The following is a 12,693-nucleotide window of genomic DNA, read 5'->3' on the forward strand; positions in this document are numbered from 1 at the left end:
CCGCCGCCGCCGCTCGAGAGCGCGCCCCGCAACGGCCGCCCCGGCTCCCCCCTAGCCGCCGCCGCCGCCGTCGTTTCGCGCGTCCTCGAGCCCGCCGCGCGCCCCCGCTAAATACCACACACTGCGGCGGCCGCCATGAGGAGGCGCGGCCCCGCGCGCCGGCAGCCCGGAGGGGGCGGGGCTTCCCGCGGGCGCGCAAGCGCAAAAGCGCTCGCCCGACCGGCGGCGACCCGCGAGGACATCGCGGTGCGGGTCTCCGAGAGTAGCGGTTGGCGCTTCGGCTCCTCGGTTACCGTTGCCGCGACTAACAGCTCGCGCTCAACAAACGCGGGCACGTTACGTACTTGCCCGCAACTGTCTCCGCCCGGGAGAAGCTGGCGCTTGCGTGCCGCGTTAGGGAACTCTGGTCGCGCGCCCCCCGCGGGGCTTTGTTCCGCCGCCCAAGGGGTCTTCCTGCGCCCGCGCCCCCTATTTACGGCCCGTCCCGTCGGGTCTGGTTTGCTGATTTCACACAGCGCCTCCACCCGCCCTTCCCAACTCCACTCTTTACCAAAGGGGAAGAAACCGGCTGCGGCGGCCACCGACCGGGACCCCACCCCAAAATGAGAAGTCCGAGCCCCTCCCTTAGGGTTGAGCTCTTCCGCGAAAGCGGGACGAGTTTCAAAGGCTTATTTTGGCTGACAAGTGGGTAGTATGGAAAGCACGCCTTTCTCCCACTGTGTCCTCACTCATCTGGAAATCTCACTCATGGGACTCTGCGGTTTTTTTTTTTTAAATAAAAAATAAGAGGAAAATATCATTCGCAGTTCTTTGATGGGTACAACGTGTACATCTGAACAAAAGCCAGTGTCTGAGATATTTACAAACTGGATTTCCATGATAAGAGCCTCCATAAAAATACTATGCTATGTGAAAACTTAAAAGGCACTTTTTATGAGATATTACAAACTATCCCGGGAGTAGTCTTTCCGTTATCTCCAAACTCCTCGCCAATAGGAAAGCTTTTTGGCTGGTAAGTTTTTATGTAAACACTCGACTGAGAACACAAAATTTGAGCTCCAAAGTCAAAGACATAGAAAGCTATTTTAGGTACTGATGCAAGCTGCTAATTTCTGGCTTCTCAACAAATCTGTAGAGTGTTGTGTGTTGATACCTCTCCTTCACAGCCTAATATTTTGCTTATTGTGGCTGCTGCCTTTCTCTGCAACCAACCATTAGCACAGCCCGTGTTTCTCGAGTTTGGGAGAGTAAAAGACCACACGTGTTCTTACCTGCAAACTATACTACTAATATGCTACTAGTATGCTGGTCGCCAAAGCCCGAGTCAGATGAAGAACTTGGGTGAGTTATGTAGTTATTGGTGTTGTATCATTCATTCCTTCAACAATAAATATCCACGTAGCGATTCTAATACGTTCTGTCATACGCTGTGCTTGGACATGCGTGGAGCTTACCTAGTCAGGGAGACATTCACTTAGGGAGATATTCATTTATTTATTCTTCGTTCATTTCACCAATGCCAGGCACAGTGCTAGGTTCTAAGAATACACAGACGCTAGTCTGCCATTCAGAGTATATACAATCCAATGGGGTACACAAACATTAATCAATGGCATAAATATATCACTACCACTGTGAAAAATGTTACAAAAGAAAGAAAAAGGTGCCTGATGCCAAGAAGGTATATAACAGGCCAGATAGATAATATAGGATATTATAATATAGGATAATATAGGGTAGGTGACTGAGTAAGAACTGAAGATATAGAAGGAATTAACCAGGTTGCGGGTAAGTGGAAGACTTGAATAAGAGGAAAAGCATTTCAGAGGAAAGCCTTGCATGGTAAGAAGCCTGCCCAGATGCAGGAACTGAAAACCAATCTCTACTGTGAGTTTTTTCCCTTGGGGGAGTAGGGAAGGAACTGAGGGGGCACGAGGCACAGGAATATGGTACAGACAATGATGAAATCAATGAGGTGCAGACAGAGATGGGCTTTGGGGGCCAAGGTATCCAAATTACGTAATGGACAATACTTCTCAGACGGGTGAGGCCAAGAAGGGATTCACTGAGGGATAAAGTTGGAACTGCGTCTTGGTAAGAGTTGTCCAGAAGAAGACAGGCTTTCCAAGAAGTGGTAACATACGTGAAAGCACAGTCTCACAAGAGAATGTCCAAGACCGAATGTGCTAGGGATGTAGTTGGCTGAGGAGATTGGCCAAAATGAGCGAAGGCTGACCAGGGAGGACACTTCTGTCTAGGCAAGAAATGAAGGCCTGAACCAGTAGGCAGCAATGAGCACGCTGAGGACGGTGTCAGAGAGACAGCTGGATCTGGGGTGAGATCAGTCAGATTTAGGGAGGAAAGGGTGTGAAGAAGAGTGAAGAGCTGAGGCAGTACACCTTTCCAGGGTTAGGTGCTAAACTCTACCCATACAGAAAAATATAAGTGTAATCAAAATAACCCTTAAAAATCCTTTGAATTGGCCATAAATTACGGTCTACACGATCTGTTTATTCAATCCCATATCAGGTATGGATGTATAAATGTCCAACAGTACTTGCACAAAATATAATTTTACAGTGTTCCTAGTTACATTATTTAAACTGCAGTTTCCTCTCACATAGTTTTGGAGGTTGGGGGAGTTATAAGGTTATAAGGTTTCACTCCAGTTTGGAGGTAACTTTCCCTTTTCACACGTGATGCATTGGGAATAGTCATGAAGCCTCATATTGGGTTATACAGGATACAAGTGGTCACTTTCTGCCTCTAAGGGGGAAGAGCAGCACTGAACTACTGCTCCCCAGAACTTCTTGGCCTCTGCGAACGGTGCAATGGGCATTAACCAAAGAAAACTTGCCAATGTGACAAAGTTCCAAACACCCTGCTTTGCCAGAATCAAATTTTGGCTCCTCATATCCCTGTCCCTTCACTTATCCAACAGCATTTCGTCCATCTGAAAATAACAGAGTCTCACCTGACCCACTGCTGACAGGAGGGAAGTCACCTTATTAGCCGGTGGATTCTTTTAAGCTGCAGGGGTTCCCAGGACAAAGTGTTCCCTGGAGACACCACACACCAGTCTCTAAGAGTTGAAGATTTTACGTCAGCCACTCAGAAGCAACTTCTGCCCCTGGAATTCTCACACTTGCCTTCCTTGGCTTGGTTGGTGCTTGCTCTCAGGGAGAGGAGTCCAAATTACTTCTTCCTTCTCCTGCTTCCTGGTTATGCAAAACTAATCTTATTTAATTCATTTCATCTCCACTAATCTTAACCAGATTTAGGAAGGGTTCAGTCTGATTTAGTTCATTCCTGTCGGAGGTATGAAGGGAGGATAGGTGGGGCACGCACATCACTACTATAAATGTTAGACATTTGAAGGAAGATAGCCCAGTTGTGAAGTAATTAGGCATCCGTTTCTGAATAGAAAAATAGCTCTACTTCCAGGACAGTTAATCTGTAGAAAGGCGTTTGGTAAACTGTAAAGCCAACCCCAACAGTGTTCTGCTTGATGATATTTCGGGATGAGTGCTGGATATTTTCAGGCCATACGGGGAAAATATCTCAGGGTAGGGAGCCTTCCTATCCCCCTCAAATCACATCAAATGACAATTGCATCTACTCCAATGGGACATTAAGTGCTAGTCCCGTAGCTGACCCCTTGTAAGTGCTCTGGTGAAAGTCAACAACTTGACCTTCCTCTTTCCTACTTACGAATAAAGCAGACACTGATGACACATCTATACTTTGGGATCTTGTATGAATTCATAGTAAATTGATATTTCATACAAGTCAGATACCAATTCACGGGCATCTTCTCAATGACGATTAGTCTTTTCATGATGCCCGGTGAGATTCTACCCAAGAGATGAAGCAGCAGGGACAATAAGTCGAATGTGTTTTGACTTACTGCATTGGTCCATGATTTGTAACAATTAAACCACGTTCAAAATTAGATATCATTATTTCCTTCACATGCGAATTCTCTAAAAATGTACACACATTCTTCCTCACCACACACTCTCTTATGTGGCTATTTTTAAACTGTTCCACGAATTAAAAGCACCCAGAGACACCTGTCTAGCCAGATCTTTGGACACACCAGTGTCCTTAATTTGAGAAACATGAATTTAGGGGCGCCTGGGTGGCTCAGTTGTTAAGCGTCTGCCTTCAGCTGGGGTCATGATTCCAGCATCTGGGGGTCTAGCCCCGCATCAGGCTTCCTGCTCAGTGGGGAGCCTGCTTCTCCCTCTCCAGCTCCCCTGTACTTGTGTTCCCTCTCTTTCTATCTCTTTCTGTCAAATAAATAAAATCTGAAAAAGAAAGAAAGAAGAAAGAGAGAGAGAGAAAGAGAAAGAAAGAAAGAAAGAAAGAAAGAAAGAAAGAAAGAAAGAAAGAAAGAAAGAAAGACAGACGAATTCAGGGGTGCCTGGGTAGCTCAGTTGGTCGAATGAAAAACTTTTATTTTTTTTAAAGATTTTATTTATTTATTTATTTGAGAGAGAGAGGCAGCGAGAGAGGGAACACAAGCAGGGGAAGTGGGAGAGGGAGAAGCAGGCTTCCGGCTGAGCAGGGAGTCCAATGCGGGGCTCCATCCCAGAACGCTGGGATCCTGAGCCAAAGGCAGACGCTTAACAACTGAGCCACCCAGGCGCCCCTGAATGACCAACTCTTGACTTCAGCTTGGGTTGTGATCTCGGGGTAGTGGGATCAAGCCTCGCTTCAGGCTCCATGCATGGAGCCTGCTTGAGATTCTCTCTCTCGGGACCTCTCTCTCTGCCCCTCCTCACCCCCAGCTCTCTCTCTAAAAAATAAAATTTTTTAAAAATTAAAAAGAACGAATTCAAGGGGCACCTGGGTGGCTCAGTCGGTTAAGCGTCTGACTTTTGATTTCAGCTCAGGTCATGATCCCAGGGTTGTGAGATCAAGCCCCTCACGCCGGGCACGGAGCCCACTTAAGATTCTCAGTCTCCCTCCACCCCTCCTCTCTCGCTCTTTAAAAAAAAAAAAAAAGAAAAAAGAAACATGAGTTCAAACTATATATATTCAAATTACATCTATTTTGTATTATGTTATATATTAAATATGTCAGATATAGACTTATATATTTATATATATATATCAGATATACTCCATATCGTCCCTCCAGTACCATACAATGCTATAGTAACTTTCCAAATGCTCCCAAAAGCTCAAAGCTTTAGTCTCACTTAGCATAGCCTTCCCTCCCCCCAGTCACCAGTGCCCTTTTCCCAAAGCACAAATCTTGCCTTTGTTTAGTCCTTGTCTGACTGCTGCTCTAATTAGTAGATTTCTGAATAGGTCTCTGCAATCCCTGAATTTTAGGAAGGCCCATATTTCAAATTTCTCTTCCATCAAGCCTCTACTAGTTCACTGACTCATTTGACGAATGTGTTAGTGTCATTCAAGGTACAGGGCTGTCCTCCAAATAGTCTAAGCCAATTGTCCTTTGCATGGAATATACACAGCCCCAGATAACATGTCCAAGTTGGCAAAACTAGTTAAGAGAGTAAAGATGTTTTCAAGTGTCTAACATCAATATAGTTGTTTTACAACAGACCAGTTCACAAGACCAAACCCATCACTCCTGGATCACTGATGGGCTGTTTGTTTCCAGGTAATCCTAGATATCTCCTACCCAGGAAACTACGGCTAACCACTCTATGTTAGACCATCAATACCCATTTATCATTCAGCTTAGGTAGATAGCTCTGAGGACATTAGCATTTCCTTCCAAGCTTAGTTTACTGCTAGCCGAACTGAGAACCTTTCTTGGTCTGAAACCGGGAGCCACTCCTCCCTCCCTGAATAGATTCCTATCAGCTTTGCAAAGGAAAGCAGGTCCCCAACATGTCAGACATGCCTGAAGTAGGGCAGAAACAATGTTTTCTTTATCAGACACACCTGTTGCCAGTCATTCACTGTCTGGGGTTAGTGAAGTAAAGTATTAAACAGCATCGAAAACAAATTCTGCCAAATACGGTGGAGAAGAAATTGGAGACACAGCATGAACATCCAAAAAGGTGCCTGGGACTAACTGTAGAAAGTTCCGAAAAGCCGAAATGGTCAGAAAATGCGTTAGCCCACAACTGTTTACTCCTTGAATTTAATCTGTTTCTTCAGGAAAAAGATTACATGCTAGACACTAAATTTTGCAAGAAGCTAAAAAAATCATGTAGGCTTGTATGCATCTGGTGGTCTGTGGGAGTAGCTGATATTAACAACTATTACTTTCCAAATGCCAGCCTTAAATCAATGAAATGCAATTTGTATATCAGTATAGTCCCAGTGCTTTGTCTCCAATCCCTGCTCACCTTCACCCCTTCTCCCTCTACCCCCCGCCGATACACATATAGTCTTTTCCAAGGATCCAAATCTTTTCTTTATAGTCACTAGGATTTAGCCTTTTTAAAAATTATGTGTTGAGCACCTGTTACGTGCTAGAGTACACACTATGCCTTTGGAAGGCAGGGGCATGACACATTCACCACTGCGTCCCCATCAAGGCCTAGCACAGTGCCTGGCACAGAGACAGCCCTCAAAATTTTTGTTAAGCGAATGAAGAAATATGAGACAAGGACGATGCCCATAAAAACTCTGGCTGCAGGGGCCTGGGTGTCTCAGTGGGTTGAATGTCTGCCTTCTGCTCAGGTCATGATCCCAGGGTCCTGGGATCGAGTCCCAAATTGGGCTCCCTGCTCAGCGGGGAATCTGCTTCTCTATCCCTCCCCCTGCTCGTGCTCTCTCTCGCTCTCTCTCTCACATAAATAAAGTCTTAAAACAAAACAAAACAAAACAAACCTCTGGTTGCCAACAGAATCTGTTTACCATTTTTCTTGTCCATGTTTTCACTCCTTGTTAACAGGTACCTTTTCCTTCTTTCTTGGAAGACTAGCATTTATTGAACTCCTAACATGCTTAAAGTACAGGTGACTTCATTTACCACTTAAAGTACGTATGAAGGGTACATTTTCGGGATGAGGAAACTGAAACTCAAGAGAGGGTGAGTAATCTTTCCCAGGGCACGCACTAGTAAGTGGTAGAGTGAAAGTTAGCCTCCAGGTCCTTGGGGCTCCAAAGCCTTTGCTCTTTGCTCTGTGCCTGTGTGTTTCAGCTAAGTTAGCTGATCTATAGAGGTTTACACATGAATTCTTTTTAAAATCAGGATTTTCATTTTAATAATTTAAGAATGAATCAAAGTGTGTGTTCTATTATCTTGACAATTACCTACAACTATCTATGTTAGTTAAAAAATTATGGGGCGCCTGGATAGCGCAGTCATTAAGCGTCTGCCTTCGGCTCAGGGCTTGATCCCGGTGTTCCGGGATCGAGTCCCACATCGGGCTTCTCCGCTGGGAGCCTGCTTCTTCCTCTCCCACTCCCCTGCTTGTGTTCCCTCTCTCGCTGGCTGTCTCTCTGTCACATAAATAAATAAAAATCTTAAAAAAAATTAACGCATGTGTATAACACATAGGGGATAGTGGTGATTACTAGAAGCACTAAAATTGCAGAGGGCCACTAGGAGGGGGGAATCCCGATGAAGATGGGGTAGAGGAGAGGGAGACTGACTTCCCTTTGAATTATTATTTTTTAAAATATTTTATTTGAGAGTGGGGGAGAGTGAGAGAGCAGAGGGAGGAAGAAGAGGGACAAGCGGATTGTGCTGAGCATGGAGCCCCACGCGGGGCTCAATCTCAGCACCCTAAGACCATGACTTGAGCTGACATCAAAAGTCGGATGCTCAACCGACTGAGCCACCCAGGAATCCCCTTTAGTCACCTATATTGTGCTGCTTTTATAATTAAAAGCAATGACGACAACAAAGTCTTTAAGGACAAAGTCTGTGAGTTCTAGATAGTACTAAGTCAAAGACCCTAGGCAAGTAATTTAACCTTTCTGCCTCAGTTTGCTCATCTCTAATAAGAGACCTCTGTTCCGGGGTGGTTGTGAAGATTAAATGAGTGAATCCGCGTGAAACATTAAGGACAGGGCCTGGCGCGGGTAGACAGAAAACGACAGAGAGGGCTTGGGGGATGGGCTCAGTGGAAGACAGAATAATGGCCCCCCAAAAGCCCACAAGCTGATCTCCACAACTGTGACTGTGTCCCCTTACAGGACCAAAAGGACTCTGTAGGTGGGGGTTAAGTTGAGGATCTTGAGATGAGATTATCCTGGACTGTCCCAGTGGATCCAATACAGTCACAAGGGTCTTTAAACAGGAAAGAGGCAAGCAGACGAGTCAGAGAGAAGGACAAGCGAGGACAGCAGCAGAAATCACAGTGGTGCTGGGACAGAGCCCGGAGCCAGGAAATGCAGGCAGCCTCCAGAAAGCTGAAAAGGCAGGGAGACAGATTCTCCCCTGGAGCCTCCAGAAGAAACCAGCCCTGCCGACACCTTGGCGCGAGCCCAGTGAGACTGATTTTAGACTTCTGACCTCCAGAACTGTAAGGAGATCCATTTGTGTTGTGTGAAGCCATTGAGTTCACAGTCCTTGGCTACAGCAACTAGGGAGCTCCTGTGGACACAAAAGGAAGTGTAAGCCCTCGGTCAGTAAGGATGGAAAGAGAAGTGAGAGCCCACGGAGGAGGGCGCCCTTTCAAATATCACAGAACATCTGGAAACAAAGCAAAAAAACATCCCTGGGCAAATCTGCCAACAAAGTGAAAGCAGAAGGATGTCTGCCTGGTTTAGTTATGTTAGGATGGAAGAGGCCATCAATTTCACTGAACTACGAGTTTCCATGCATAGAATCTCACAGACTGTTCGTCCCTCGAGAGAAAGCAAATGCCCGTCTGCTGATATTTTAGTGAGACTGTCCCCACACATTTGAACAATTGATTCTTCGTAACTGTCTCTTTGGTAGTCAGTAAGAAACAGTGTCCTGCTGTTCACCTCTTCCTCAACAGAAACACTGATAAACCCAGCTGACTTTCCAGCACGTGTCATGTGTATTCATAGACACGTTTCTCCTCTTTCTTGTTCTTTCTTTCTTTTAATAAAAATGTAGCTCTCAACGATACCCGGAGAAGAGCACCCAGGCTTACAACATTACCGCTTTAATGAGCCAAGAATTCTATTTTTTCCCTATTACACAGAACAATAATTCTTAACAGCTTAAACTTTCAAAGCACTTCACAAGCATTTAATTAATCCTCTCCACTGCCAAAGAGAAGGAAACTGATATTCATAGTATCTTATCCTGACATCCTTTAATTTGGCAAGACTTCCGCTGGCTTTGAAAAAGTGTCTGTACCACGAAGGTTATTTGGGCCGCTGTTGCTTAATCGGTCCTTCTTACCTAATGAAATCTGCTAATCGGAGCGGCTTAAATTGCCGTCTCATCAGGGCTAGATGGGGCAGGGGCGGGCTGCTCAGAGCCTGGAAGAGAAGTGGCAGTGATTCCCTCAGAGAAATGACAAAGCTCGTCTGTACCGAACCTGCGAGATGTGGCTTGTGATTAAGGCCGATTGCCAATTGCTTCAGAGCCTGATTCACTCCGTGGAACTGGGGCACGATGTGTATCGTGAGGCCCTTCTCAGACTTCTCTTGAGGCCCAGAGGCGACCAGCAGCTGAATTGCACTGTGCTCTTCGCTCAGCCTCTCGGATGCGTGGGAAGCTCTAGGAAGCCCTACTTTTCTCTCTGTTCAGGTCCGCTTCCTGCCAAAGGTGTCGCGAATATAGACCAGCCATGCCACCTCGCAGACCAAACCAGGCTCTCTGCCAGACCCGTGCCCCCCACCCCAGGCCTTTCCCCTCTTCGGCCCCCCAGCAGGCCTGCTCCATTTACCACGCTGTGGACGAGCTGATCCCTTGCACTGCATTATGTGAGTTACCAGGGACCAGAATAATGTCAAAGCCTATTTTCAATTCAAGGAAACAAAATTCAAGAAATGCTTTCTGAGTGCCTGCTGTGTGCCAGGCACTGTGGGAACCTAGCTAGATAAGGTCCCAGGCCTCAAGAACCTTGATTTTAGGTAAGATAAACAGCCAAATAACTCTAATACAATAATGGAGGTGCCAACAAGCTATTGCTGAGAGAAAAGGGCATGAAGAGAAGGAACAGAGAAGGGAAAATAGCATTTGTGGGGGTACGGAGGGATCACTGGCAGGTTTTTGACAGGGGTGGTCTTTAACGTGGCCCTTAAAGGATGTGATTTTAATGAGCATAATGGGAAGGTGTGATATCATGATATAAAAAGATGTATATAGTCTTTGTCCCTGACGGAAACTCCTGTGTGCCAGACCCTTCCATTCCTTACTCCACGTACCTCTCCATCTGGTTGTTCTTTCGTATCCTTTATAATAAGCCGGGAATGGTACGTACAGCACTTTCCTGAGTTCCGTGATCTATTTGAGCAAGTTATTGAACCTGAAAGGAGGGGTTGTGGGAACCCCCCACTTTGCAGACGAGTCCGATAGAAGTGTGGGTACCGTGGTATCTGAATGGAGGGCATTCTTGCGGGACTGAGCCCTTAAACCTTTGAAATCTGATGTTGGATCCAGGTACTTAGCGTCAGAATCGTATGACGTGTAGGACTTCCAGCAGGTGTCTGGAGAGTTGAACTGGTTGTCAGTCTGGAAAAATCCCACACATTTGGTGTCAGAAGTATTGTCAGTAAAAACAACTCAGAGGGTGTATTCCAGACCAAGGGACTGGGAAATGTGCAGAGTGTGTGTGGTGAAAACGAAGCCCACTTTGGCCAGGCCCTCGAAGAGGTACAGCTGGACAGCTCGGCTGAACCAGACTGTTTAGCTTTATGGACAAGAAACACCTATTGATGTGCTGCCCCAACTTATTCTTGTACCACTGTCAGAATATTCTCCAGATCCACGTACCGTCTGTACTCTTCTTTACTTCACATCATTCTTAAATCAGTACACTGCTATGTCAATGTTTTTAAGATTTTATTTTTAAGTAACGTCTACACCCAACATGGGGCTCAAACTCACAACCCCAAGATCAAGAGTTGCAAGCTCTACTGACTGAGCCAGCCAGGAGCCCTATGTAAATTTAATGAACACTCTGTATAGGGGTCTATAAATGGCCCCACAGACCAGATCTACCCCACCATCTATTTTTTTTGTATAGCCCACCAGCTAAGAGCAGTTTTTAAATTTTTAAATGGTTGGCGGAAAAAATCAAAAGAAGACTATTACAGGACATGTGAAAACTAAAAAAATCCAAATTTTAGTGCCCATTGATAAAGGTTTTTTTCAGACACAGCATTACCCATTTATTCACATGTGGTCTCTGGCTGCTTTTGTGCTATAAAAGCAGAGTTGAATAGTTGTGACATAGACCATGGGTGACCCGCCGAGTCTAACATATTTACTCTCTAGTCCTTTACAGAAAATGTTTGCCAACCCGGGATATAGAGTAAATGCATTAACATATATACTTAGAAGTCCCGTCACTTGTTATAAATGAAAAGCAACTGGAACAAATCATTTTAAAATAAAAGTAACGGGGCGCCTGGGTGGCACAGCGGTTGAGCGTCTGCCTTCGGCTCAGGGCGTGATCCCGGCGTTATGGGATCGAGTCCCACATCAGGCTCCTCCGCTATGAGCCTGCTTCTTCCTCTCCCACTCCCCCTGCTTGTGTTCCCTCTCTCGCTGGCTGTCTCTATTTCTGTCAAATAAATAAATAAAATCTTTAAAAAATAAAATAAAATAAAAGTAACACCAGCAGTCCACACTCAAGTAACACCTTGGGAAAGCACTGATTGGCTGAGCACCTGCTTTAAGGCAGGCACCTTTTGCTAAGCATCTTTATACGGGCTGATAGCAGCTACAATGTAGCCTTGATTTAAGGTGAACGAGGGTAACTGCTTTATATACATTACTTCATTTAATCTTCAAGACACTTGATTGGAAATAATGCTGTGTCCCTTTAGGAGATAAGAAAACACAGGCTCACAGAGGTGAGGTAACTTGCCCAGGGTCACATCAGTAGTGACACATGTAAGATTTCATCTCCGGGCTTGGGATTTCAAGCCTATTGCTGGTTAAACGTCAAAGCCCATAACCTCACATACTGTGAGACCAGCAGTGCTAAGCTGAAGAGGCCGTTGCTCTGTCTGTAACCAAGAGGAGCCCTTGAAAGTTTCTGAGCAGGGAGGGTAACATACTCAGAGCCCCTGGTGGACTAGCAGGGTCTGGGCATGCTGAGCAGGAAGGATTGGACTGGGTACCCTGGAGACAGAGTGATTCGTAGGCTCTCATAGTCAGTTAGTGACACTGTAGCGGGGGTAAAATCCAAAGGGCTTAGTGGCGAACTGCGTATGTGAGGTGAGAGAGAGGGAGAGGTCAGAGTACCCCAGGTTTTGACTGTCGGTGATTGAGGAAGAATGAACAGATGGCGGGAGGGGGGAGCTAAGCATGGACAGGGCAAGCTGAGTGGCCAGTGAGGTGTCCAGATGGAGAAATGCAGCAGACAGGAGGAATTTGGGAACGGAACCTGAGAGAGTAGTATGTTTTGGGGTATCATCTTCCTAGAGGGAGTGGTTAAAATCATGGGAGCCAATGAGCTGTTCAGGGGCAAGAGGACACAGAGAAACAAAAGGGCATCAGGGAATGTCCATGTTGGGAGAACGGAAGGCATGAGAAGGACCAGCAGAGGAGAGAGATCAAGAGAGCAGAGGGGGAGGGCCCCTTGCAGGCACAGATCACAGAAC

Source organism: Ursus arctos, unplaced genomic scaffold, assembly GCF_023065955.2.
Source record: "Ursus arctos isolate Adak ecotype North America unplaced genomic scaffold, UrsArc2.0 scaffold_19, whole genome shotgun sequence".
Classification (NCBI taxonomy): Eukaryota; Metazoa; Chordata; class Mammalia; order Carnivora; family Ursidae; genus Ursus; species Ursus arctos.